Source organism: Phalacrocorax carbo, chromosome 7 (assembly GCF_963921805.1).
Source record: "Phalacrocorax carbo chromosome 7, bPhaCar2.1, whole genome shotgun sequence".
NCBI lineage: Eukaryota > Metazoa > Chordata > Aves > Suliformes > Phalacrocoracidae > Phalacrocorax > Phalacrocorax carbo.
The window spans coordinates 11,707,530-11,731,589 of record NC_087519.1 but is presented as its reverse complement, the minus strand read 5'-3'; the positions used below and the strand labels follow the sequence as shown (position 1 = coordinate 11,731,589).

The window sequence follows — 24,060 nt, the reverse complement described above, 5'->3', positions numbered from 1 at the left end:
GAATAAGTAAAAATAGACTTTTCCACAAAACAAATCTTGGTCTTGATAATGAGCCATGAAGCATTCATGGAATAAGATTTCAGTTTTGAGCTTAAAGAGGGCACAAATATAGTGGTCTTTCATAGGTTAAGGGAATCATACTCCACTGTGGTCTCTGATGCAGAGACTCTAAGTTTTACATTGGTCTGTGCATGTAGCTAAACCATCACGGGGCCTGCTTCCTTCAATTAAAGTTTGGGTTTGTGTATTTGTTGTTTTCCAGTGTGAACAATTCAAAGCTGAATTGAAAAAGCACAGGCAGGGGGAGGGGAAGTGAGACACCTGTGCTAGCAGATGTACTGATTCACATTGCAGGCACAGACACACATCTAAGATGGCAAGTCAGTCCTGCCACTGATTGCAGTAAGGCTAGACAAGGAGTTCAAAGACCGTGCTTCTCAGTATGGTAAATAGGGTTTGCTGCACTAAAGGTTTTTGCAAGTAGTTCCAAGGTCTGTGGATGTTTGAGCTCCTGACTTGTCTTGCAGTAGTGTCAGACTCTTCCTGTTGATTCTCTGGCCTGGCAATGTGGACTTTGCTTCAGTTATGACTGGGTTAGAAAGGAACCAGTCCGAAGATTTTTTTTAAATTTTTTTCCCCTTCCGCCCCCCGCACCAATTTGTGATCCTATTGCTTTCCCCATCTGGGCAGACCTCACTAGGCTATGGATCTTACTGCCCAGTCTTAGAGCTGGGCCCTATGACTTATGACTTTTTCCCTTCTGTCCTGCTTGTGCCCTTTTTTCTGGAAACTTATGACCATATGTACTGGGGTAGCTGCAGTTGCTAGTGGGAAAGGTGCGTGTTGCTGTGTGTATGGAATTTCACTGATTGCCATCTGCCAGTTAAACATACTACTGTGTTAAGAAAAATGTTTTTCAAAGTTAAGTTCAGTGGCAAACTCCCCCTTACTTCCTACTCATTAAAAATAATCTAACAGTCAGTAAAAAGCTTTGCCAAACAATAACACAATAATCTTTGTAAGACTGCATCATAGTGTTAAAGCTACATTTTGCCAGAGACCATTAATTGGATGCCTGTTCATGGCCAAAAAAGAACCCTGCAAAGCTTTCCTTGCACCCTATAGAGCGTGGTTTGTTCCTTATGCTGCAAGAGAAGGAATTTTTATGTTCTTCTTGAAATTAGTTTTCAGCCTTAAACTGGAAAACCTGGTTTTTCCCCTGAAGGGACTTGCCGATGGTGGGGCATGCTGCTTTTTAGGCTTTTTAGGCTGGGGAGAGTTTCTTTTAAGATAGGACAGGGGAGACTGAAGTTAACCAGGCAGGCTTATTTTGACTGGAGAGGCTGCATTATTCAAAGCTCCAGGCAGACAGAGAGGGCAGCACTACCTATACCTGTGCTGCTTTGCTCTTGTGCCAGATGGGAAGTTGTAACCCATTTGCATCAGGAGTTTGTAGGCAATCATTTTTCAGAGAACAAAAGAATGAATCAATGCAAGTAACTGGGGATGTTGAGGTGGATTACAGAGCTAAGGGAAGGAGTTCCCATCTGTGTAGTTGGAGCCTGAGTAAGCCTGTCACTGGGACTCTCATCCATCCAGAAGGAGGGGGGGAGAAGAAGGTCCTGAGGCTCTAGTGGAGTGGGGTCCAGGGCTGCTGAACTGTGGGGCTGGAAGTGGCCCACAGAGACACTATGGCAGATGCCATGCCCCATGGAGAAGGATGCTGCTTTTGGGCCTCCCAGAGGCTTCAGCCTCAAAGTGGCTGCAGTCAGAAACTAAAGATGAGGAACGGAAAGCTTCCACTCTTAATTGGCCATGGTCTAAGTGACTTAATGCCATGGGGATCCCCCTTTAACCTTGCTTGGCAAGTGAAGAAGAATGTTTATACTGCTTAGTAATACTGGCATCTTTGTTCCATAGTAAAATGAAATGTAGGTGGTTTGAGCTATAAGCAAATGTATGCCTTTCATCTGGTAGAACTGTTTGATAAGGTTAATATGATCATATCAATGTACTTACAAAAAAGGAACAGCATCGATGGGTATTCTTGCCAAATAGATTGTATCTTATCTGCTTTATGGTCCAGATACTGAAACATCTGAACAAGCTATTGGAAGAAAACACAAGAACCCTAAAAGTGAACAGAGAGGTTTTGTAACTACATCTTTTGAAGACCTTAAACATCCACATCCCTGACTAGACTTTTACCAACAAAAGGTTGCAAATGTTTTCACACTGGGAGTCCTTGAAAGTCAGTTTCTCTCCTGCCTCACTGCCATAACCCAGCCCAATTTCTCTTTCAAAAGCTGATAAAATTGCAAATGCCTAAAATGGGAAGGAGAGCTGCAATAACTCATGCAGCTGATAGGTTCACAGTGGGACACTGAAACAAAGAGGTATCAAGCAGACTACTGTATATAATCTCAGTTGAAAGTAATTACTACGATTTTCAAACCTGGGTGCTGATGGAAGAGCTTCTAAACCTGCAGTTAGGCACTCTGAATGAAATATTAAGAGGGAATAAGATAAGACTTTCATGTGGCATTAACCTGAGGGTGGATGAGGTGATTTTGAAGATGGTCTTAAACATTAATGATTTTTTTTTAACCTAGAAATACTTTAAGGTTTATATAGGTGCTGAATTATCCCATTCTCACTGAGCACACTGACTGCACCAAAGTGTGTATGTTTTAGCTTTGAAATGCCATTTGGGTGCCTTTACATGAATTCACAAGCTGACTTTCAACTGGGCTTTACAGAAATTGTAAACAGAAAAAAAAAAATGAAGTTTTCATGCTGAAGGTTGATGCCAAATTCTTTGGTTTCTGTGGAATCTTTCATTAAGATAAATTTTGTCTTTAGTCATTGCAGTGTTGAGAAGAGCTAGCTAAGTTGAGCAGATATAAAGCAAGGCAGCCTCTTCTACATGGGCAGTTAGAGAGAGAACTTGGGGTCTCTTGAATTTTGCTTTGCTTTGCCAGAGCAGATCTAACAGGCCTTCACTGCGTGTGTAGTGCCATGTGTGAGGAGCAGAAAAATTGAGAATCACACTGCCTGGCCAGATACGAAAATAAACAGTAAATTTCAAGCGCTTTTGAATATTGGCTGTAGGAATGCCACCTGAGGTTCTCAAAATGGGAGGCACCTAGAACTGGAGGTAATTCGGAAGTCTTGTCTCAATGCTTGACTCAGTCCCATTCCCCCTTCAGTACGTTTGGGAACTCTGTATGGAGCAGGAATGAGTAGAGCATTTACAGCATGCTTGTACATATAATGCTTTACATACGCTTCTTGAAGTTAATTCAGCTTTTCTTTACACTTATGTGTGGTGTCTCTGGGACCACTTTTCTTCCCAGCTGGCTGCAAAACAATCACACCTTCTTTCTTCCCTTTTTCTTTAGAATTTAAGCAACTGTCTTTGTGGGTTTCCAGGATTAACTAACTATGGAGGTAATGGTAGTAATGAAGGATTTTAACCCTGGTCAGAGGACTACACAAGCCTGTGCTGTACGGTGCAGTGGCAATCACTTGGCTGTGCAGGCTGCCCTCTCCTCTTCTCTTCTCTGGGATGAGCTCTGTGTGCTGCTGAGCGGTAGCTTTTTCTTCAAAACCCTAAATTCACATACTGACTTCTGAGATTACATTTCAGCTGGGGCATGGTTGTAATTATTTTTAATGTATTAGAGGCGTAAAGAGCCAAAGTCAATAATTTTTATGACCTGTTTAATGCCAAACATAAAACCAGATGATTTGATCCCCCAGTCACTTTTTCATTTTTCTGCTTTGGAGTTGGGGATGGAAGATTTAAAAAGTTGCATTTCAAATATAGCACATTCGGGGTTTTGATATTCTGACTTATTCTGGTTTTCCTTACTGTGTTTTCTTGGACTAATAATTTTTTTCTGTACCACTTGTTCACTATTCCACTGGCTACTGTAGCAATGGATTACGCACAAAACAAGCACATAGGCAAAGGGACCTTGACCAGATAGGGTTTTGGCCTTTTCTGTGTTCTGGGGACATACGCAGTGACTGGAGTAGGAGGGATCACCTGGGTCATGAAGGCCAGTCCTCTGCTATTATGGGTAGCCACAGCATTAAATGTCTTTCATAAATGCATTCTGTACTGTCTCAAAGCTAATTATTTTTCAGCCTTTCCCTGTTCCTATTAGAAGGTTGCTCCAGATCCTTCCTCTTCTGAGAGTTTCTAATCCTCCTTTTTTCAAGCCTAAACTTACTTATGGTGAATTGATACCTACTTCATTTTGTGCCAAGGTTTTCTATTTAGCTTCAGTAGTTCTTTTCTCTGCTTGCTCTTTTCTGGTCCAGCATTTTCATGGAGAGCAGTCATGTATCCCTCTAGCCTGCATTTTGCAAATTTGTTCATACACAGGCTTACACTGTGAAAGTAGGAAAAGGACAGAATGAAGGATATATTTCACATTAGAAATCCAGGTGCCTCTGTCACTGGATATTCTTTGGACTTATTTACTGCCCTGAAAAGTTTGCCCGTGTTGCTGACAGATGCAGTGTCAGAAGCAGCTGTGCTAGACCCAGTTAACTATGGCTATGTCTGTGGTCTGTTGAAAGTACTGCCTTCCACTACGACAGTGCTGTTTCCTTGTGTTACACCCCATCCATCCGTCTCCATTGTTTGCTCCATGTCATACACTTGATCTGTAGGATGTTGCCCATCATTGTGTTTTGTTGATACAGCATCCCAGTATATGAAAAGGGCTCTTGGATAAACCAGCAGTACAAATAAACATGAATAGTGGAGCCGATGGAAAAGCAAAGCTGAAAAGGCACTTGAGGCTGTCCTATTGCAGTAACAGCAGTAAAGATTGTTAGAAGGAGCCAAATGCAGCAAAGTGAAATGTAATTTAGATCTCCTTATCTAAGACTGTGATCCTTAAACCACTTGGTTAGATGCTGCTTAACTGTGGAGGCACTTGGGGATTTATTCCATTGCATAAGCAGAGGTGCCTAGTGCGTGCCAGCTGTGATGCCCTGCAGTATCTTGGATGATCCTCCTCAGCTGCTACTCAGTGTTCATAACACGTTATCTACAAACAACCTTCTGGACCAGCAGGGAAGGCCATGTGGGAGATATCAGGGCATCTCAAATGGCACAAAACACCTATGTTTAGATTAAAAGCTCTGTGGATCTTAAAAGTTCTCTTTCTGGGCATCTTTGTTTGTGTATCAGCAGTCTGATATACTTAATTAAAGGACCAACAGCAAATATATTTTGAGAACTGTAGCAAATCTTGCTATTTTGGGAAGAGGGAAAACCAGGAAGAACAGGTCAAAAACTAAAAAAAAAAAAAAAAAAAAAGGGAAACAAAACTTGCCTAGATGTCCTTTATACAACAGCCCCCCTCCATGCTCTCCCAAAAGCATTTTGCAGATCACCATTAATAGACTTTTTTCTGAATATGTGTTGTCTATAATATTAAGTTTTCATTGTGCAAGTCTTGCATCTCATGTGATGAGGCTGTTCATATAATAAAAGAACACTAGCATAAGGAAGAATTGAAGGCTGTGTCTAATAGACTGCAGAGTCATTGGGAGAGAGGCCAAATTTCTGATGTTTGCATGTAATATCAACAATTAATATGTTACAGCAATAACAACTAATCATGACCTTCTCATTCAAGTCCTCCTCCTTGTATTATATTCCCTGTTAGATTCTATACCAGCCAGTTTTCTTCAGACACTATGTTTGCCAGCTGCTAGCATGTGAGTGATAGAAGACTGTCCAATATTAATGTGTTGCAGGTTTTGTCCATCACCTTCTTCCCTCGATATGAACCATTGTTTAATTGAGGAGCTTTCAGGTCTGCAGACTCCACTGATTTATTTAATCCAAGCTCTTTTTAGCTGTTGTTACTATGGCAATAGGAAAACATAAACAGTATAAATGAGTAATGGCGATAAGGAATTGTTAGCTGGCAACAGAGATGATACATTTTGACCCTTTGTAAGATTTCTTTGTTGTCTGAGGACAAACAACAGAAGAAATGGATGGATTTAATCTGTCACAGGAACAATATCCAGGTGCAGAATATGCTGAATTGGGAAGGGATGTATTAATACCACGGCAGCCTTAGATCTTTGGTACCTGCAACAAAGCCCTGGGGCCCAAAACGATGTCCAGAAAGTGTTGAAATGAAGACCCAGACTTGGTTGTGATTATTCTGTCCTGGAGTGTGAGCTGTTCTGGCCCACAATTCTCTTTCTGTAGGAATTAATTGTCATCTGTAAAATGTTGGTTGGACTTAAGTCCTCACATTGTTTTACATCCCTGAGAGATTCCAGTTCTCAGCAGCTCTTCCTGGCCCTCCTCCTGAGCTGCTGCGTTCCTCCCAGCAGGAAGGGCAGTATCACTACTTGACTCATTGCAATCAGATGGGAGGTTCAGATGCCACTGGGGGACTCCCAGATCTCACACGTGCCCAGGGAGCCTGCTGAAGGAATGCTTTGCAACATGGGCTTTGCAAAGCCCATGTTGTACAGAGTCCTTTGTAAAGCTGGGTTTGCACTGAGTCCTAACCCAGTGGAACTGCAGCCTGCTGGCCTGGGGACACTTCAGAAAATGTAATTGCTAAGTCACATGTAGAGTTTAAAAAGGAAAAAAACCCCAGTTCATTCACACAGTTACTGGAAATTATATTCTGACCATGGCCTCCTGCTGGTGTAAATCCATGCAGCTCACTAGAGTCTGCTGCAGTGAGAGCTGATTACGCTTTCCTGAAAATCTGTCTGTCAAATAGGTTATCTGCTGACTGCTCATTCATATCTGTTAGAAAAGAGGAGGGCGGGGAACGTAGTGTTATATATGAAGGATTTTTACTACAGTTGTACTCATAATTAATCTTCCCAGATTTGGTTTAAGTTTAAATCAGACTGCCAACGTTTTTATTTTTTCCAGACTTTTCAAGGAATAAGGTGCTGAAGTATCAAAATCTAGTCATCCATGTTAAAATTAATTTGGATTCTTGGGATTAAAAATTGCAAAAGTAGTGGAATAATGACCAGTGACTTGACAGATGTCTGGTGTAAACAGATGATGAGATTGGTGCTCAGCCTGTGCATTGCCATTGTTGCTTTTCTTGTTTTTAAGGACTGTGATTTTAATATTATCTGTTACAGAGCCTCAAGCTTTTAGTTCTATAATATATCTAGAAAACTGTTGGCAACGAAATGTACTTCAGTCAGTTGCAGCTGTGAAAAGTGAGGCTTCCCAAATAACAGTCAAAGGGTCAGATCCTCATCTGGGGCATTTTTACTGCTATCAGTACTCATATTCATTAATGTAATATTATAGTGCCCCTTAATCAGGTCTGTTTGGGTGATGGTAACAGCAATAAACTGTTGGTGCACTAAAGGTACTTTTGCCTCAGAAGACATGAAGTTAAATGAACGAGAAATGCAAGATTCAAGACTGGAGGTGCTTTTCTTGGCATGGAATTGTAAAAATCTTGATACATGTTAGCCTGACTTTTATGCCTGGTGTATGCAATATAAGGCGTAATATTGCAATGCAAAAAACAACATATTGGTTCTAAAAACTCAAAGCCTATTTATATCACGTAGAACATAGTTTTCTGCTGGGACAGCTCAGAGAGAGGACTGTGAGAGCTGCAACTGTTTAGGCCAGAACTACGTTTACCTTTTTGTTTCTGATGCATCTGTTGGAACACACCCATTGCAACACTGATGGAAGCTGCGCTGAGGAATAGTGCATGTCTCACATCTCCTGTGTGGAGCAGAGACCAAAGGCAATGCTCAGAACAGAAACCTCCTCAAGTGCCTTGCCTTAGTTCGTTTGGGATGGGATGCTGAAGTGAGTTTAAAGAGAACAGAGTGTTCTCCACTTTGATTCCACTTGCTGAAACACAGACCTTGTTTGTTGGCTCCATGGCATGCTCCAATGCTAGTACCTTTCAGAAGCTGAGATACATGAAAATTAGAAGCTTTGAAAGTATACGATAATGACAATGTCCTAGTAATTTGCAGTAATTCGTTAATGTATGGAGAGTCAGAGAACAAAAAGATGGGATATGGATTTATCAGTATCAAATAGATGTAGGTGCATTTATTTGCTAGTTTCATGAGAATACTTACTCCGTCCTCCTTGGCTTAGTTGCAAGAAAGTCAATTTATTGCTTTTGTGCTATAAAGTTAAACCCACAACTTCCTAGCAAATAGAAATGATTCTATTTTCAACATGGTTCAAAGCTAACATGGTACTGTACAATATGTACACACAGTTTTTAAAAACTTCAGTTGATCATAGGCATGATCTCCCATTTAAACTGTGTTGTACTCTGACCCATCCCCTTATAACAAGCTAAGATAAAAGAAGAAACATTTTTCCATTCTAAGCAGTCATTAGGCATTACACAACTATTTCCTTTATACTTTCTGGTCTGCCAGAGCCTCATACAAATTAAGTAAGATAAGTGTGCCCAGTCTGTTGTTTTCCAGTAAGCTTTTCTATTTAACTTTATAAATCTATGAAAACTTCTTTTATGAGTTTATGTGCTCTGGAGATGTCAGTAAGCACTAACGAGATTTGTATTTCATTCTGAAGTATCTATGAGAAATGTAATTATACAGTCACCTCCTGCTAGGATTTCTAGTGTCTTTACTAGAGTACGTAGTTAATCCCAGCTCTTGTAATAAACAGTGATTCTCTCTTTGGGGACTGACAAAATCAGTCCAAGTGCAATCCTAAGAGCAAAATGTAATTCCTATAATGTCTAGGTTGTCTGATTGAAAATGAATGCGTATTACAAACTTCCTCATGTATAACACCAAGCTGTGATTCAGCAAGCACTTAAGCACAAGCTTAACTCAAAATTCTCTTGGTTTTAGTAAGATATGTTTGTGTGTTGCCTTGGACATGGTCCTTCCTTAGTGAAGATGCAGGACCTTGGTTTTCAACAGAATAGTTGCCGTGGAAGTCGGTACCTGCGCTCTTTCTAGGCGTTTCCCAGAAATTGGGTTTCAGCTGGTAAGCATTGTCAGTGTCAGATACGCTGTCTGCATTCAGCTGCTGTGTGTGCCTCCATCCCTCTGCAATCCCCCCCATAAGTTGTGCTCAAACTCTTTTGAGCTACTGCTCACAAGTTGCAGCTTATAAAACTACCATAACAGTGTTTATAACCTTTTTTGTTGTGTTTTTTTTTTAAATTGTTTTTAAATGCTTTGACTAAAAGGAAAATAACAAGTCCTTTACTTCCACAAACTAACCAGCCTTCAAATCTGGAAAAGGCTGCTAAAGAGTGGGAGGGAATAATACATTTTTCATTTCCACAGTGAATAGGGCAAGAAATGCTATATTCAGCTTTAATTGTAAAGAATATTGAAGTGTGATAAGTTGGAAAAACCTCCAAACAGAGAGGACAGTGAAGCTGAGAGTCATGGAGCTTAAGATAAGCTTAGGCAAATGTGTGTTAAGGGTGACATAACTATATTAATCCTGCCTTGGGATAGAGGATGATCTAGATAACCTCTGCAGGTGCCTTCTAGCTCTGCGATTTGATGTTCTGCCCTGTGAAAGTATAAGCTTTTATTGTGGTGTAAATTATTGACTGACTTCTTTGCCCTTTGCAGGATGATCTGTCATCTCTGGCTATATTGTGTTCCGTTTTACCGGTTTCTGTGTTTGCTGCTCTACTAGGGCATGCAGTGGAACCAGCTCTTTCCACCTTTGGCCTTTATTTGTGAACATGGTAGCCCAGGCTACTTTTGTCCATCCAGGACTATTAGACGTGTGATAATCCAAATGCTGGTTTTCCTATTGCATTTGGTTCAAAGCTGAAGTCTCCTTTGAAAAGTGGCAGTCCTGTATTTGGGAAATGGGTGCTGAAGACAGCTGTCTGAATATTGATTGAGGGTCTGACTTTGGGCACAAGACTTAGTCAGGCTGATCCTTGCCCTTTCACCCTGTTTTGCTTCACACTTAATGCCTTTCTTGCTCAGATCAAAGTCCTGCAGCAGTTGTGACCTGTTTCTGCTGTGCTGGTGCAGTAGTGCCAGCTCCAGGGGATTAAAAATCAGTATTCCAGACAAAAAAAAAAAGCACTAAGCTCAAGAAATTAATGTTTTTTTAAATCATGGCACATTTTGGTTCTCTCTGCTAGTGTTTGAACATAAAGGATTCAAGCTTTTTCTGCAACTGCAAGAGGCAGAAGTAACCTTTTTACAAGGAAAACCTACGATCTCATGCAGTCACATGATTCCAGGAACTGGCTTTGAGGAAAAGATCAACTATTTTGAGATCCTTTAAAGACACTCCAGAGCTGGTAACATTGGTACTTAAAAGTGAAGAAAGAAAACATTCCGGGAAGAACATAAAGCCAAAGTACTATGAGGAAGAAAATTCTATCCAGAATTATTTGGTTTAAAGACCTTGTCAAATCAGTATTTGGATCTCTCCCAGAAGAGGATTTCCATGCCCTGAAATACTCAAAAGAATTATTTCCAATACATAAAAGAACAGAGTTTCTATGTAATAGACCTATATTTACCCTGAAGAAGAAGAAGAAAAAAAGAATGTGTTTGTGAGATATTGTGTCTTCTGTAATATTCTCAGTTTTGCTCAGATTTACTCTGCTATCTTTAACTAGGTCTTACTCAGTTTTTCTTTGTCAGCCCATCTTGAAAGCTTCCAGCTACTGTGTTCTGACACCATTTCTTGAGAACCAATTTTTTGGCTCTCAATGTCTTTTCACTCCAATGTGCCCTAGAACTTGTCTCCTCCTTAAATTATAATTTTTTAAAAATGTAGCATTTAATCCCATTTTTAAATTTTCTGTGTAGAAACAATTGCTTTTTACTAGACAGTAATTTTTTTTTTTCAAGGAGAAAAATGCTTCATTCAAAATTATATATAGTGACATGAAGGGCTTTTATAAATCAAAGATGGTAAAGAATGTCCTAATTCTGTTTTTTAAACATCAACATCATTTTTCAATTACACTTCTTAATTTCCCATGGTATGGTAGCTTGGGTATCCTATTAAAGCTTCAGGGGTGAGTGCTGAGTCATTCAGAAGGGGGCAGATCCTTCCAAATCCCACTCCAGTGCCAGCAGCTCTGGTTTGTTCCAAGGCAGCCGGTCCTGTGAGCATTTCTGTCTCCTAAGATCTTTTGTATCTGAAACACAGGTTCCTGAATTTGTCCATGAGTTAGAGAGGTGACTAGGATTTCCACCTTTTTGATGCTGGCATCTTGGCTATGTGACTAAGATGAGGCAGGATGGACCTGGGCCATTATTTCCCCTGACGTATGTGGTAGAGGTTCATTTTCCTCTTTTGCTCCTGTTTGTGTACAAAGAGCTGAACTTCTTCATAACACCTGGAGATAGCCACAGTCCCACCAAGCAGAGTACTCATCACAAAAATGATACCCCAGCTTTCTAATCTGAGATTTTCTGAGAAGTTCATAGTAGGCAGTTACCTTAAAAGGTGCCAGTGTCCTTAAAAACATCAAGTTTTCTGTACCTGCATTTTTTTTCTCTCTTCTGCTCTTCAGCTGGGTAGGTAAGTGGGCATCCTTGAGGTGCCTGTGCAGCTAGGAATTGACTGCTGAAAACATTGTGTTGAGGAAGCTGCTTCTGCTTTGTTCAGGAAAAGAGAAGCTGCTGCTGCAAGTCATTCTAGAACAAAAATTATCATATCAAGAATTGCATCAGAAATGTCCTGAACCCATAAATCAAACCTCCATGATTTTTGTGTGATCCTTTGGTTATATCAGCATGATTACTTTGTTTATGACCTTTTTTTGGTTATTAAGGAAGGTTAGGTTCACTGTTCATTAGTGATTTTCCTTTCTGTGTTCAACTCTTGCATTTCTCTTGCAATCTGGAGTCTTTTTCCCCTAAGTAGACAGGTTTCTTTATCCCCGCCTTTAAAAAACATAACATCACGTCCTTGCAAGTCATTCAGAGTGTTCTTCTAGCCAGAAACATAGATTTTTTTTTCCAAACTCTTCTTCAATGTTGAAGAATTTTAAAGTATACATTCCTAGTATATGACCTCTTTGGCTATATGGTGATTATTAATATTAGAGAAGCAACTAAGAGGAAATTACATCAGTAGATAAGATGAACTGTGCAATAGCAGAAGCTTTATTTGCACTGAATACACTATTCATTTGCACAGAAAGATCATTTCTCAATTCAGAGAGGAATATTCTAATTTAAGGTCTAACTTCAGCCATATGTCAAAATCTCTACAGAAACAAAGCTTTCTACTGTGCAGTGATCCTGTAAGAAACACATTCCCCTTTGTGGATGGGTGAATGGTAGGTGCATCTAACCCTTGGAGCTCTCATTTTTCCTGACAAGCACTCTTTTAATATCAGAAAACATTTCAGTTTAGTCCATTTGCTAGTTTAATGTAAAGTGACCCAAAATAGGTGTAAAATATAGGAAATACCATAGTTAGTGGCCTCCAGGTTAACTCCCCCATAAACCTAGGCTAGGGTTTTATTGCTCATTTAATCTGATTAGTAGGTGCTTTTACATTGCACTGCAGAAGTGAAATTTCAAAATACACTTCCATGAAAAAAAATTCATATGTAAAAATTTAATTGAACGTAGGTGATAATGACAGGTATTCCATTTAACTGAAAGTTAAAAGGAGTTCTCTGTTTAGCTGCACAGGAAAAAGCAGGAAACGGTGCCCCGGCTTGCAAAATACATCTCAGTGGTATGTCATTGTAGAGGTAACTGGAAAACATTTTGCATTTTGTGTCATATCTGCTAGTCCAGGGCCTCAGGCTGTTGAAAAGAAGGGGAAAGAAATCCTGTAGAAGTTACTACCCTTTTTGCCAGACCCTATCAAGAAGAGATAGTAACCTCAATGAGCAGATTGCTTAGCACACCCATCCACCCTTCCTATGCTGTCCTTGCTTCTGTGCTTGCACACAATAGGATTCCATAGTTTCATTTATATTTAAAACCACGTGCCGTCTTCCTTTGGTCACCATGTTCACCTCTATTGATATAAATCAGACCTTAACAATGGAAAGCCCTAAATAAGTGTGCTATGTAGATAACAGACTTGTATAGTCATGTATCTCCACTCAGGTTGTGTCACACCACCATCATTGCCGTTCCTGCAGGTCAGAGCAAGGTCTCTTTCCCTAGCTATGTATTAGCCATAATCCTTAGTAGAACGGAAGTTTGGAAAGAGAGTTGTAGCAAAATTATGTTTTCATCCTGAAGCCCTGTGGGTTTTGCAGAAAACCCATCTCTGACAAGATTAACTTCTTGACATTGTTGGCACACCCAGGTAAATATCGTTCACTGATAAATATGTTGGAGTTTCTCCAGGTAGATTTGCTTGTTCTTGGAAGCTTTTGCTAGTGATGTATATGCTTTTAATTTCATCATGTAACCAAAGATAGGATTGCGAATGATTAGCTTCAGAGAAGAGTTTATTTTCTAAGCCCTTACTTCTAACATTTAAATGGAGGAGTCGGGGAAGAATGACAGAACTGGTACAAACTCATACTCTGCTGAAATGACAAATTCATAGAAATCAGGAAAATTCTGATGTAGGTATAATAAGGAATGAGAAACAGTTTTAGGTTTTTTTTTTTTTAAGACCTGCTGGTTTTTATTGGTATTTGTTGCTCTTCAGGTGTGTGGTTTTATTTATTTATTTATTTTTGTCTAGCCATTCGTTAGCCTACAGCTACTTGCCACTATTTGGGAAGAACAAAGTCTGTTCAAATCACTAGAGTTATATTGCAGATAGATTTGGTCCAGTATGTTTGCCTTGTCATTTGACTGCAGTGTTGACATGGTTATTGGTGTGTCTTCCTCCCCAGGACTGCATACTACATTTTTTTGTCTCCAAGGAGAGGTGAATTTGGCAAGGAGAGCCAAGAAGCATCCAGCTCTTTCCTGTTGTTCCTTTGCTCTGTTACTGAGAGTAGGGCAGTCTTATGGAAAGCTCTAAACTTAGCTGCTAATTTTCATCTTAGGAGTCTGTTCTGCTTAGATTTTGGCTAGGAGGGATACCTGGGTGAGAGGAGAGTCCTGGGATTGTACCTACTGAATTGCATCCCCCTGGGGAATATCCCTGTGTATTTTCTGTCAGGACCCCAGACTTTCTCAGATTATAAGGGCCCAGCAAGGTCTTAGTCAGTTTGTCAGGAGCTTAAGAACTACCTTGTTTAGAATAGGACTTAATTCTCTACACCCCTTTGAAAGGGATAGCTCAAAAGGCAGTATTAAAGGGCCTGAAAAATTTTGTCCCTCAATGGTCTCTTTACAAGTAGACGAGTAGGGAAGAGAATTTTTCTTGATACAGTTGATTGGGATGCAGTAGCGAAGCTCCATATTTGTGATCAACGGTCAAATATTACTTCTTGCAGTTAAGAAATCTTTAAATTGCACAGAGATGGGCAGAATGACATTCAGTTAGAGCCAAAATGTCTTCCCCTATGTTTCCTTTCTGCCTGCTATAATCTGTTTTTAAGTCATTGTACATCTAGCTGAGGGGTTATTTTTTTGGATCATATTTGACATTTGCCCATAGCTGGAAATATGAAAGCAGATTCCACAAAGCAAACAGTGAAATCCAAAAAGGAGATGTTATGCATGCTGTTTGGTTCCACCAGCAGAGTGCTAAGCTCCCTTCATATCAATGTATTTTAACAAGAATATTATATATTATATGTATATATACAGTTTATATATGTGTAAGACTGATGGTAGTATGATCATAATGAAGTGGCACCTGCGTTCCTGACAGTACCTTCCATACATTCACTGAAGTTTATCCTTTTTATTCAAATCAACTTTTTGTGTGTTTTAAAATAATGAGAACGTTTACAAAATATTCAGAATATCAACAGTGTGAATTCCCAAAAATGGTGTTTTCAGGATCTGAAAGGTAAAGGCTGGGAGTCAGATCTTAAACAGACCAAATTGGTGCAGTTCCTAGATTTCCAGGGAGCAGCTCCAATTTGCATCAGCCAAAGATCTCTCCCTATTTCATTGAGACAGTAATTTTCATGCAAAACACACCAGACTTCACAGGATTCCAGTAGTTCCGGCCCATTTGTCTGCGGCTGCTAGGAAGTTGTTTACTCTTTTGTATCACTCTCTGCTGACGTCAGCTCACTGAACAATGTCATCAAATTTCCTGTTTTTTGGCTTGTGGAAAGTAGCTCCCCCACCTTATGCTAAAGCTTTGCTGCATGGAGATCTGTGGAGCCGGATGCACCCAGCAGACAGGATGTAAGGTTAAATGCAGCATAGCTAAATAAATAAAGTAGGTGTTCAGTTGTGAACTAGAGCTGCCTGCTTACCAGGAGGAAAAAGCTGACAGTTTGAATATCAAGCAATGATAAAAACCCACATTTGTTTCAGGTTGTGTGTGGGTTTTTTAATGGATTTTGGATTTTTTTCCCCATGAGTGTTTTTTCTTGCAGAATTATGTTAGTAGCTTTCTGAAGTAGCCTGAAATAGTTTATAATATGGTGCTATATGATGTATATGTGAAAACACTTCCATCCAGAAACATTCTGCAAGTCTTAACTGTGAGGCTGCTAGTGCTGTAATTCTGTAGACAGAGGAACTGTCAATAATGCATTCATCAATAGTTCTTCTACTAGCTAGCACAGCAATCTGGTTGCTGAGATGAGGGGTGCTGACACTCTGCCAGGGGTCTGATCCCCTTACATTTTTGGTTTGCTTGTATTTTGGCCAGTGCCACAGGGTTGTTAACTTCTACTTGGACAAGAACCAGTGAGCTTAGTTCAACGGTTCTTCCAGACAAAGCTTGGGGCAGGCATCTTTAGTCAATAATACTAACATCATCATCATATTAATCTCCTGTCACCCACAGCAAGAGGAGGCACCTATTCGAAATAAGAAACAATCTTTGTAAAAATAGGGCACACTGTGTGCCTTGAGTCTTGTGCTTCCCTATCTCTTCTGTAGGCCTGTCATACTCCAAATGGTTCCCCCCAGCATAGTGTTACCCTGTCTCCAAATCCTATTTTTTTCCTTTCTCCAAAGAACTTGTGTATTTGGTGAAGAGCAGTTGATCACTTCATGAAAGCAGTTCTTGTAAGTAGTCTTCTAAGGTCCTTTATTTTAAAACAAACAAACAAAAACCCCCAAAAATCCAAAACAGAAAACTAAAAAACCCACAACTCGAAACGTTTGGAGTTGCAGAGCAACAGGGTATGCTGGAGTGGCATATAGGAACCAGACCACCATTGTGGGGATTGAGTTTGTCTTTATTTTTTTAATGGTTTTTATTAAGGTACCACCAGAACATTTTGCCTAGTGCCTTCCTCTACTAAATTCAGTATTGCTGCACTGTCTCAGTGACGTGTTCAGTAACTAGAAATAGTCTGACTGTGTGAAGTACTGAGTGTGGAGCATGTGGGCTTTCACCTCATTGAAATGCTGAGTTCTCTGTCTTTTCTGACTTCTTCATGACTGGGTCTGTGAAGAAACAAAAATGCCCTTTCCCTCAAAGTATCTTCTTTTATGATCAGAAAGAAATATAATGGCTTCCCCCCAATACAGAGTTCCTGTTCTTCCAGCATCCTGCATCCCTAATGGGGCCCATAGTCAGTATATAGAGAAATGAACTGGATAGAGTACCCAGGCATGGGTACCTGTCTGAATTTGCTTTGCATCTCCAGGTGTTTCATTGCGTTTGCAACGGGATTTCATTAAGATCATACCAATCCCTAAATATGAACATTCCCTGAGACAGCCTGCCAAGTTGGATAAGATGCAGTGAACTTGCACTTCAGTCAGCTGAACCCTTGCAGTGAAAACCTTGTGCTCTGCACAAGTAAAACTAAAGAAGTTGATCTAGTCCCTGCTGTAGACCTGCCCATAGCACAGGACCCACATCAGTCACCTTCCGATTTGGAACAAGCACTGTCTGTGCTGAGGGAGGCTCAGGAAAGAAGCAGGAAAGGAGACGGCTGCAGACAATGAGTTCAGTGCCTAGGCAAAGGTAACACTTCATCCAAACAATTGGCAGGGGCTTCTCTCTCTTTGTTTCTCCCCTGCCCTTCTTCCTCTCTGTGTATTCCCTGTTCCCTCCTCTACATACTTCCAGAGGTTCATCCTGTACCTTTGTGCCCTCCCATCAGATAACAGCTGCCGTGTTTGATTCTTTTGACCTCTGTCCTGGCCCCCCATCACTACTCTGTTTGCAGTACTGTCCCCTTAAATTCCTCCAGTTCTCTTTTCCATTGCCCTGCAAAGCTTCTGCTGAAGTTTGAATCACTCCTGGTGTTACAGACAACAAAAATAACCACTGGGGCTACATTTCCCCTGTGGCAAGGCTGGATGAAACTCCCAGTTGCCTGTGCAGACTGTAAGGCTGGATAGGGCACTCTGTCATCTGGGAGAGGAGACCAAGAGAACACAGTCTGCCACCCAACCTGCTCTACAGAGCTGGCTGGATTTGTGCACTGAAAGCATGGTGGGCCCCAGGAGGCCTAATATACTGTATTCCTTATCCTTCGGTGGAAGAGGAAAGCTCTGAACAAATAGTGTCTCGAGGGCATCTCAGTACTGACCTTCTTCCTGGGGCCCTTGACAGGGGTCGAGCCAAAGGGCTCATATTCAGAGCCTTCTGCCTTCTGCTCCTGGTTAAATTTATTAATAACTTGCCCTCATGGAGATTTATAAGTACAGGTGCAAGCTAACACTCCTGAAAAGATGTCATTCATTTTATTTCTAACAAATAAATTCCAGATGTTTGCCTCTGACTTCAGCTTGAGGCTCCAGTTCTTCAGTCTTGTGTTAGAAGACAGAACAGAGAGTGAAATGAATGCTGTCACCGTTGCAGTCAAAGGGACACAGTTTTTCCAACCCAGTGAAACAGGGAGAGTTCCAGATGAGACTGGGAGAGGTGTGTCAAGGAAACAACTGGTAGGCACTGCAGTCATGGAAAAGTAATAACTATTTCACTTTCTTTTTAATCTATTCTTGTATGACAGAAATACTGGAAAAAATTGAACATTTCAGGAAGAAAATATGCTATTGTACTGTAAAAAATAGGTCTATACTTACCAGCAGGTGTTTCTTGCTGAAGACTCTGAAAAGCTGCTTGCGTGGGAAGCACTGATTTGCATAGCACTGCTTGTAAAGGCTGTAACTAAATTCTCAGAGTGTAACTCGGGGGAAGAAGTGTTTTTTCTTGACTGGCACAGCTAACAGATTCTTCTTACGCTAGAAAAAATAGCAAGCCAGTCAAATGGTAGTCCTGGTAATTCTATATGCCATGCAGATTTAAAAAAAAAAAAAAAAAGAATGGGCTAAAAATACAAAGGAGAGTTGCAGAGCAAAATCATCAGTTAAGCTATTAAGTTATCATAAACACTGTGAAATTATGTTTTAAAACTCAGTCTGAAGTAGAAACATAGTATGTGGGATATGGGTTGAGACACCCGTAGTTCCATGTTTACAGTATCAGCAAAATATTATTCCCAACATAGGCATGTTTCTCTTGTTAAAAAAAAAAAAAAAAAAAATCAGTCTTAAATGCTTTAAGTAGTATTAGTTTATGGTTCAAACAAGCCATGTTTTACTTCCCAAAGAGTACATGGGTAGCAGTGGCAGGGCTGTACCATTTAAGAATAAACAAGGGGCATGAGGCTGAAATACTACGCGTGCTTGGTAGGCAATGTATTTGTTAGATTTGTCTGACAAAATAATTCACAGGTGATCAGCTATTGAGCATTCAGGGCCAGCTGCACAGAGGAGGAAGGACAGAGAGCTGTGATGGACCTTACATTTGTTATAATTAATTTAGCCTTCAACGGAATTTCAATCAAAGTTTACAATTTATTGAATAGAGACAAGCAAGCAGCGCTGGATGCACGGGGGATCCTTCCGCCTAACGTGCATACCGTCATACGAAATTACAGGGTTTATATTCAGTTACTTAATTAATAACAATTAGTAAAAACACGCCTAAGTTTACACTCATTGGTCAGTGATAAGCATCCCACTTGCCGTTGGTCAGCCGTAGTTAAATTAGTCACGCTTGCCATGTAGATTAGCCCGCATGCTCTTTACGGGTGTGGGGGGCAAGTCTTTTTGGTCACTCCCCTTTGCAGCAGGGTGCCTCCGCTGTTAGTCCCTGAAGGTCAACTGAATTGTATCTTTTTTAGGAGGACGCCCTCCCGACTGGCCCAAGCACCATCTCAGGCGCCAGCCCCCCCAGTTTTCTGATCAATTTTGGGTCACGCTTTTGTCTTCACCATCAACCCAAATCGCCAATCAACATTCCAACCATTAAGACAGTTAACAAGTCAATTGAACGGCCCTCGGTTACACAAGCACAAACAGAACGGTCAAATGCTAGAAGGTCACACTTCACCGTGTGACTCTAGCATTGTTCCATATTGACACGAATCAGATGAACACATTTTACACATTTGTGCAAGTGCCCTTTTTAGCTTTCATTGCTCACTGAACTCAGAAAAGGAGGTGTGCAAGAAGACAGAATCTGTGCAGCAAATGCACTAGATAATCTCTCTTCCAATAGCAGGAAATTGTTGATTGTGTCACAAAACCACTGCAAATCTTGCTTGCTTCATCTGGAAAGTATTTCTGGGTACGACCTCATATTGCGGCCTGCAAATTTTGTTACTCTGTTTTGTGGGGATCGTACTGTGAGTAATTTATGTCCAATGGAGTAGTGGTTTGATGCCACCTCTAATATTTTCCTGCTGTTTCACAGAAGGTTTGTTTTGTTGGAATATATTTGCATGTTCTTAGCAAAATTAGATTACAAAATATAACTGGATTAAATTATGCAACTCATAGTATATTCTGAAGTCATCCGTAGTATGAAATACTGGTTCAAACTAAGCAGTGAAGAAAAAATGTAGAACTTTGGTGTTCCGTGGTAGGTGCCTAGACTGTACATGTTAGTGGCTTGTACAGTAAGTCAAAATACATTCCTGTCGCAATGCAGTACTAAAATTGCAAAGTTCAACATTTAGCAGCACAGCATTTGTTTTGTCTTTGGAGGATAAGGACAAAAGAGATGCAGAAAAATCTGCTAACCAGACAAATATGAATGTGGTAAGAACGTTTGTCCTAGCTGAAAGGAACATGCAAACACATAAAACAAGTCAAATGAAACTTCCCATGATTGATAAAAGCTTTCCTAATAAAGAACACTGTTCTCTCCTGCATCTATAGTACTGCATCTAATTACTTACAGCCTTCTGTTCAAAGTTCAAAGAGGAAGAAAAAGAAATCAGGTGATCTATCTGAGTAATAAAACTTTTTAAGAGTCTGATCTACATAATTCTTCAATGAGTTTATAGGTTTATAGGTTTATTTTTTAATTCTCCAGGTGACCTGTAGTTTTACTGTAGCTTTACTGGAACTGTTAATAAAGTGAGTCTGGCTTTTTCTTTCTGTCTTTTACATGAGACATTATACTAGAAAACTATTTATCCCTGATATCTAATTTATTTGTAATGGATGTGTTACATTTACTGTTACACACAGGCTATTTTACCATTAAGCTGGTTTATAGAAATGCAGCAGAATTTTACACAAAGCAATAGTTTGTTTTTATTCTAGTCCTTCAAATTTCCAGCTATGTTTTGTGTCCTAGAAATCAGGCTGAGCTCAAAGTTATGCCATGAAACTACACTAAATTGGATATTTAATTAATAGAATTTTTCTGTTTGCTTTGGACATTCTTCTAGTGTTTAATTGCTTGGGGGAAAAGGCAAAAGAAAATAAATTAATACAGTTGGTTTTTTACTCAGCTTTGCTAGAGATACAGAGGAGTTTCTCTTTTGCATGTTCCAGGCAGGTCTGAGGAGTTCTGAGTCCCCACAGTTCGGTTGTGCAGATACAATGTCTGTCTTCCCTGAGGGAGGACACCGAGGCTTGCAAATTAACATTTCCTGCTAAAATTTCTGGTAAAAGCTCCCTGCCAGAGCTATCAGCAGTCTGGATCACTGTCTGGGAAGAAACACTTGGTGCAGGGGAGGAAGAAGGAAACGGTGACTGTGAACTTATTAGTGGTGTCACCAGACAGGACTTTAATGTCTATTTTCTCTTGTTTGTTCTTTGGCATAAAACTTTCGCGCTCAAAGCAGAAGGCCTAGGCCCATTGCATCCTTTCTTAGAAAAAAACAGCAGAATGAGAAAGCAAAAATGTTCAGGGTGGACACATATTTTAGATAGTTGCAAAACAGATTAAACAAGCTTCCATCTTGGCAGATACCAGAATTTGTATCTCAAGGGAGATTGATTTTGGATGGATGCCATTTTTTCTTGCAACCTAGCAGGGTTTTGGTCTTTTTTTGCATAGGTTGACACCATTTCATTATATAATGACTAAGTGGAGCCTCTTTCTTTCATATAGCTCCTTCTTCTAATTCACCATTGTTATCCAAGTGAAAGGAGAATGTTGCTGCCTAACTAAATGGTGCAGCATGGAGCTGTGTGGCATATGATAGAATCGGCCAGGGTCCTCACATGTGCACAGTTCCAGCACTGATTCCTATTGTAGGACAATTGCACAAGTGTCAGCTACAACATCAGACCTTTTTAGATGAGCCAGATATATTCAGGTGTCAATAAAACTGTGCAGAAGGTGGTAGGTACCTGGTGATCCCTAGTATTTGAGAAGCTTTTCTGCTGTGCTAGTCTCAACTCTGCCCTGCTCGCACTTTGCAGTCTTTGCTGGGGGAGCAGAGAACCTGCTTATTTCAGAGATCACACAGAGTGCTGGTGTTCAAACAGCCCTTGTGGAAGGGCCCACTGAAGGGTCTGAGGACTCGTAACTTGAGGAGACTGGTAAAGCTTCTGAAAAAAAATTTTCTGACATCCTACCCACATTATAGGGAAGGCAAGTACCGTTTTAAAATGACTGTCCAAATGACACATGAAAAGTCCACATCTGCTCGACCAAATGCACCTTTTAACCGCTGCTAGCTATATACTTGTAAGTGTTCATGATTTTATACAGCGGTTATCTGTCCATGCAGTTTGCAGGTGAATGCACGTGCTTACATTATAGGTTTATAGAGTGGTTTTGCATCTTCTCTTCTTACCTGCATGTTACAGATCTTTCCTTCAAACTTTGTAATTGCAGCAAGGGTGTGAAAGTTTCACTGCCGTCATGTAACTGGTAAAAGTATCTGATGCAAGTATCTCCAAATGATGTCTCTCTTTCCTGGAAATCTCAAGCTTAAATAATTTATGTGAAGCTATTCAACATCTATAGGTTATTTGCATAATTTTGGCCCTTGTACTTTATTTGAGAAATACAAACATTGTACCTGGAGAGGGTGTATCTAGATAGTACTGATGTCAATGAACTTCACTGTGGGCGGGATTTCATCTTAAGGGGATATTTGATACACAGCTGAATTTGTTTCCCAGCTAATGACTACAGTGGCAACGTGCTTTATGGGTTTCCTTGCTGATGGGTTGTTTATTAAAAAAGGAGCTGCCGTGTGGTAGAGTGCTCTGCTGTTACCACAGCTTTAGTCCTGTGAAACTGTACTAGGAGGCAGTAACATATCGGTTGCTTGTGCATTTCTAGAGAGAAAATCATGATTAGTAATAATTAGTTTTATACCAGCCATATCTTCTTTGGCATATCCAGCAGTTCTTTTGTAAAGGAAATGTTACTCGTAGGCAGAATGTGCAGAGATTGCTTTGTTTCAAAGGTGTTTGCATAGTTAATTTTTTTAAATTGATTTTTTTTCAGTTAAATAAAATGGAGTGTGCCTACCACAAATCCAGATAGAGTAGAATTCTGTTTACAAGAGAACCAGAACGAAAAGTTGCTTTGCTGCATCAGATTTTACTTAATTGCAATTCTGATTGTAATGAAAACCCAACTTTATTAAAGACATGCAAAGTTTAGGGGGATTGGCATAACTGTAAAAAGGTTCTACTGTACTTAAGGAAAAAAGAGTGATCCCATCTACCACACGTGTAATATTTATCGAGCCCTGTGGGCTGGCAGAAGCACTGTGTATTACTGAACCAGACTCAAGCAGAAAACCAGTGTCAGGTTTCAAACTACCCTGTAGGTCCTCAGAAATGAGGAGGCATCTGTATTAGAGGAAACCAGTCACTCATCCCCTCAGCCAGTGAAGTTCCTGGTGGTCAAAAGAAAGAAGGGATCCCCAGTCTTCTTAAATCCATTTGTCTGTTTTCCTTCTTTTGATAAAACCTGGAGTTAACCTGTTGGATTGGTCATTGGTGTGAACAAGCATAATTAATGCTAAACCTTAAGCATGAAAAAAAAAAAAAGGATCTACTGCTGTGAATTTCCTTGATTTTTAAAAAAGACATCTTGAATATGCCTGCAGTCTCAAGTCTTCCTCCGTTTACTGGAGACAAAGTTCCCTATGTAGAAAAGGTTTGAATGCCATGAACCTCTCTTGGTTTTCTCAAATATCAGTAGACAGTTGCACTCAGCCTGGGAAACCTGTATCCAATAAACAAAAATGCTGAAATGTTCATTATCCTATTGAATGTTTTTCTTCCATTGTACTGGACTCTGTCCCACTGACTTAGCATTTATTCTGCCTGTGAAATTACATCTCAGAGACTGCATCTTTGCTGTCTTTGAGAGCAGTTCCCAGGCAGGGTACTGGGCAGAGCACACCTTTTGGACCATACAGAAAACCACATGCCAGCGGTGTCCAGCAGGTTCACAGACACCTGAGTAAGCTGTGTGAAGACGGTGTGTGTGGCAGATGGCTGGGGGAATGGGGATGAAGAAGGAGAAGGAGGCAGCTCCATACTGTCACCATCCAGCCCCAGAGGACCAAAATCAACTGGCGCATCCAGGATGCCCACATATGCAAAGGCTGGCGATGTGTAACATAAATAGCAGCCACAGGAGCTCATGTGCAGTTCTCAGTTGGTCAGGAGGACTAATCTGAGCTTGCTACCTGCACAACTGTGACCTGACAGCAGTTTGCTGCAGGCCATTTGACATTGCTTGGGAAATGTATGCTTTTATGACAATGGATGGCAGCAGATAGAAAAATTATT

At 40.4% G+C, this 24,060-nt stretch overlaps 1 protein-coding gene across 5 annotated transcripts in view; it reads left to right on the top strand.

The window, feature by feature from the left end:
• PDE8A (phosphodiesterase 8A) overlaps positions 1-24,060 on the top strand; it is a 160,670-nt gene that overhangs the window by 87,803 nt on the left and 48,807 nt on the right. Inside the window, exon 1 of one of the 5 annotated variants that reach the window (XM_064456319.1) lies at positions 20,400-20,421. The exons of the other annotated variants lie outside the window; for them this stretch is intronic. The gene's annotated coding sequence lies outside the window, so the exon portion shown is untranslated. Of the gene's footprint in view, positions 1-20,399; positions 20,422-24,060 lie in introns of those variants that run through there. 5 annotated transcript variants of the gene reach the window in all.